Below are 4986 nucleotides of genomic sequence, written 5' to 3'. Positions count from 1 at the left end.
AAAAAAAAAAAAAAAAAAAAAAGGCTGTTAGGCCTCTGCAGCTGGACCCCAACAATTAGGGAAAGGCACCCCTGCGGGGTGGTGCACGCCTGTAATTGCAGCACTCAGGAGGCTGAGGCAGGAAGATAGCAGCCATGAAGTTGAGGCCAGCCTGGGCTACATAGGGAAACCCCGTCTCCAAAAAAAGACAAGCCAGTGAGCCCCTCAGATTCCAAGAGCCGCAGGGGAGATGGACTCCAGCAAGGAGGCGCTGGGGACAGGAGCTCGCCAGCATTCCACTTTCAGTACACCTACTCGTCCCAGCAGCTGTCTGCCTTCTCTCCTCCCCTTGGTCCACCTGCAGTACCCCGCCTTGATTTTCAGCTGGCGCTGGGCCTCCCGGACTCACGCGCCCCGTGCGGCCGGCGCGGCTGACGTCCCTGTCCAGGCCGGGCGTGCGCCCTCACCCCCCGCCCGTCCCTGGGTCCCTTCCCTTTTGCTTTGTTTTGCTTGTTTGTTCTTCGAGACAGGGTCTCTGTCTATCCCCTGCCTCAGCCTCCCGAGTGCCGAGCTTGCAGTGCGCACCGCCGCGCCCGGCTTCGCTGCAGTTCTGCGCCAGCGAGGGACTGCGACGGTGGAGCGGAGCTGGGGTGCACAGGAGTCAGGCGGGCGTGCGGGGCGTGACCCACATCCGCCCCTGCGTGTGCCCACGCCTAGTAACCAGGGCGAGTATCTGCGAAGCGGACCGGCGCGCCCCCATTACAGAGCCTGCCGCGTTAGGGAGCTGTAAGATCTGCGGCTGGAACGAAGGATCAGCTGTGAGCGGGCCAGTGGAGAGAGAAGCGCGGAGGGAGTCTGGCGAGCGGGGTTATAACGTCTTCTTGTTTCGTTTTGTTTCCTTTGTGAGCTGGAAGGTGAGCCTAAGGGCATGCACATATTGGGCAAGCACTCTGCCGCTAAGCTACACTCCCCCTCTATAGTGTCAGTTTCTTAAATCACAATATTTTTACCTTTTTAAGTAAAAAACACATACTTTAGGTTGGCATGTATACAAAAAGGGAGATAAGAAATCTGCCCTAAGGTGGCGCATGCCTGTAATCCCAGCACCAGGGAGGCTGAGGCAGGAGGATTGCCATGAGTTCGAGGCCAGCCTGGACTACAGTGAATTCAAGGCCCGGCTGACCTACCTGGAGAGACCCTGTCTCAAAAAACAAAACAAACAAACAAAAAAAACAAACAGGAAATCTAACAGTACGCAGGAAACTGGAAACAAGGGAAGCAGTGAACTATCCTTGAGTTTAAAGGTCATTTGGAATAATAAAGTGAAGATTAAAGAGTCCTGCTACTTTGATGTCATGAAATCATCTCTCTGTGATAATTTGGTCAAAATTCAAAAGCTGGTTATCTTTATAGAAGTGTTGCACAACCTTTTTGAAAGGTCGTCACAATAGCCGCAACATTCCTGGAGAAATGAGTTTGATCGTAGAATATTGCTTATTGTTTATGGATTTACTCATATGTTTATTTACATAATAAGCAACTACGCCAGAGCCGGTTGTGGTGGCTCACACCTGTAATCCCAGCACTCGGGAGGCTGAGGCAGGAGGATCGTTGTGAGTTCGAGGCCCGCCTGGGCTACAAAATGAGCTCAAGATCAGCCTGAACTGCATAGCGAGACCTGTCTCAAAAAGACAAAAAAAAACAAAAAACAAACAAACAAAAAAACAAACAAACGAAAACACAAAACCAACAAAACAAAACAAAACCCCAAAACCAAAAACAGTAGCCAGGTGTAGTGGTGCACACCTGTGATCCCAGTGTTCTCAGAGGCTGAGGCAGCAGGATCACAAATTGGAGCCCAACCTGGGTCATTGATTTGGCAAGATCTTATCTCACAATTTGAAAGGGAGGGGGAGGAATAGATGCAGCTCCGTGCAAGACCCTGGCTTCAATCCCCAGTTACAAACAACAAATGAAAACACTCCTTTTTTGACCCTGAAATTTATTAATGAAGAATGTTGAGATGAACGTGCCAATTAAAAACAAAAATGAAAAACCTTTCCTAACAAGATAATCTCCAAAGTCCTCCCACCTCAAGATTCCCTGGTGTTGTGGCAAAGATCACACTGTGTCTTTGTTGTTACGGTTTCAAAATAAAGACAAGATATCTGAAGTTTTCAGGGTAAGATCAGCGTGTGACTGCAGGCTCAGCGCCAGGGTAAAACTCAAGGTCTCCGGACAGTAATGACAGTCTCCCGAGGCTAAGAGGAGCGAGACCTTCACGTCAGTGCTGCTCAGCATTGGTTGTGGCATTCTTGTGTTCTGTTTATGGAAAAACAAATTCTGTATTTTTGCCTCTCAGTTTATATTTTAATTATTTGGTGGTGGTTGTTTTTTGGACGGTGTTGATGACCAGTCAGTCTATGATTGTCACATTTATTGCCTAACACTTTGCTGGTAACTGAACTTTCATGTTGGTTGAGTTACAATTTATTGAGAAAGAGGACCTAGAAGAGCTTTTCACCATCCCTTCCACTCAGACGTCGGGTTCGTTTTGGCTTCAGAGCCAGGGTCCCGGCATGTTCCCAGGCTGTCCTCGAACTCTCCGTCCTCTGGCCTCAGCTGCCCAAGTAGCTGGGATTGTGGGCTCACTGAGCCGCTCAGATCCCGCGGGCTGGTGGCGGTGGTGGTGGAGGTACTGGGGATTGCACCAGGGCTTTCGCACGGGAGCTGCAGTCCCAGCCCCTTTTTGTAATTTTATTCTGAGATGATTTCTCCCTAAGATGCTAAGTTGCCCATGCTGGGCTCACACTTGGGATCCTCTTGCAGTCCCAGCATGCTGCACCACGCCCCTCACATTTGCTTTCTGAAAGTCTGTCAGGTGGTTGCTGACCCACTCCTGAAACGTACAGGTGAGGGTTTATGTATTTCAGGTGCAGTTCTCTCATACAGTTCTAATTTTCAGTGAATCCTTAAAGAAATTTTTTTGTGTGTGGTACTGGGGACTGAACCCAGGCTCTTCACGCAGCTAAATTTCGATTCTCCTGCCTCAGTTTCCTGAGTAGCTGGGATTGCAGGTGTGTGTCACAACCCTGCACAGCCTTTTTTCTAAAATTAGAGTTTAGAAGAAAAAAATTAGACTTTAACAGTTGAGTTCCCCGAAGCTGGGCATGCGGGCACATGCCTGTAATCTCAGCGCTCTGGGAGACTGAGGTAGGTTGCAAATTCTAGTCTACCCTAGGTAATTTAGGGAAATCCTGTCTCAAAATTTAAAAAAATAAAAAGGGCTAGGGATATGGCTCAGTGGCAAAATACATGCCTACTAAGGTACTGTGTTCACTTACCAGGACTATTTTTTTTTAAATTGCAGCCAGGCATGGTGGCTCACGCCTGTAATCCCAGCACCCAGGAGGCTGAAGCAGGAGGATCATTGCAAGTTCGAGGGCAGCCTGGGCTACAAAGTGAGCTCAAGGCCAGCCTGAACTGTATAGCGAGACCCTGTCTCAAAAAGACAATAAATAAATAAATAAATAAATAAATAAATAAATAAATAAATGCATGCTAGGAGAGAAGATAAATGTTCTACCACAAAAATGATAACTATGTAAAATAATGTTAAAAACAAGTTAATTAACTTGCTAGCTTTAGCCATTTTACAATGTGTGTATATATTTAAAGCATCATTTTGTATATGACAAATACAATTTTCTTTTGAGACAGGGTCTCACTGTGCAGCTCAGGCTGGCCTTGAACTCACAGCAATCCTCCTGCCTCAGCCTCCCAAGTGTTGGGATTACAAGTGTGCACCACCACGCCTGGCTCAATAAATACAATTTTATCTGTTAATTTAAAAATAAATGTGAAAAAAATGTGAAAAAAATGAATGTATATTATGTACAGGTACAAAATCCCTATGACAAGTGTGATCATTGTATATACCTAAATTGTACCAGTAAACTTAATCAACTAAAAACTAATGTGAAAAATAAAAGAAGAGGGTATAGGATATTAAAATGTTAAAGGAAGCCAGGCGTGGTGGCACACCGCTGTAATCCCAGCACTTGGGAGGCTGAGGCAGGAGGATCATTGCGAGTTGGAGACCAGCCTGGGCTACAAAGTGAGCTCAAGGCCAGCCTGAACTGCATAGTGAGACCTTGTCTCAAAAAGACAAAAAAAAAAATAAAATAACATAAAATGTTAAATGAGTGAAACTTATTGGGGCATAATAAGCTTACGATGCATCTTCCACAGGGCTACGCTACTTTTATAGCGGTGGTAGCTGGGCTCGGCACACGCTGGTATCCCCAGCACTTGTTTACAGGAGGACCACAGCCAGTTCAAGGTCAGCCTGGGCTGCTAGCGAGAGCCTGTCTCAAAAACAGGTAGTCTCGTTAGTATTTTATTCTATTTTTTTTGCTTTTCCTTTCCTTCTTTTCTCCCTTCCCTCATCAGTAGTCTGATTTTCTACATTTAGACTTTCTCAGAATAAAATGTTTAAATATACAAGTATTGTAGGGGCTGGGGATTTAGCTCAGCGGCAAAGCTCCTGTCTGGCAGAGCAGAAGGTCGTGAGTTTGACTCCCAGTACTGGGCAAATAAATAAATAAATAAATAAATAAAAATCTACAAGTCCTCTATCAAGTTTCAATATATAAATCCCGTGCTTTTATTCACATCTTGCCATTCCAAGTGTCAGTAAATCAAACAGCTTTTAAATTCTGTGTTTTCCCTTCCTGTTTGCGCTGGATTCACTGGGACTCCCTTCCGTGCGGCAGTGTGTGGCTGTTTCGCCCACTCTGCCCAAAGCCCGGGCTCAGGACGGCGGGCGCTGCCGACCGGGCTGCAGGCCCGTGACGCCCTCCCTGCTGTGCGGCCTCCCTTCCGGCCCCGGCCCCGGGCTGGCGCAGGTGCGCACACGGGAGCCTGCGGCCGCAGGGAAGCCGGACGCTGCGGGCCTGCGTGCGAGGCTGTCGGTGCACGGCACGGGCCCAGCTCGTGAGCGGAGCG

Source organism: Chinchilla lanigera, unplaced genomic scaffold, assembly GCF_000276665.1.
Source record: "Chinchilla lanigera isolate Chin_1 unplaced genomic scaffold, ChiLan1.0 scaffold00033, whole genome shotgun sequence".
Taxonomy (NCBI): domain Eukaryota; kingdom Metazoa; phylum Chordata; class Mammalia; order Rodentia; family Chinchillidae; genus Chinchilla; species Chinchilla lanigera.
The sequence above is the reverse complement of the archived record's forward strand: the minus strand, read 5'-3'. Positions refer to the sequence as shown.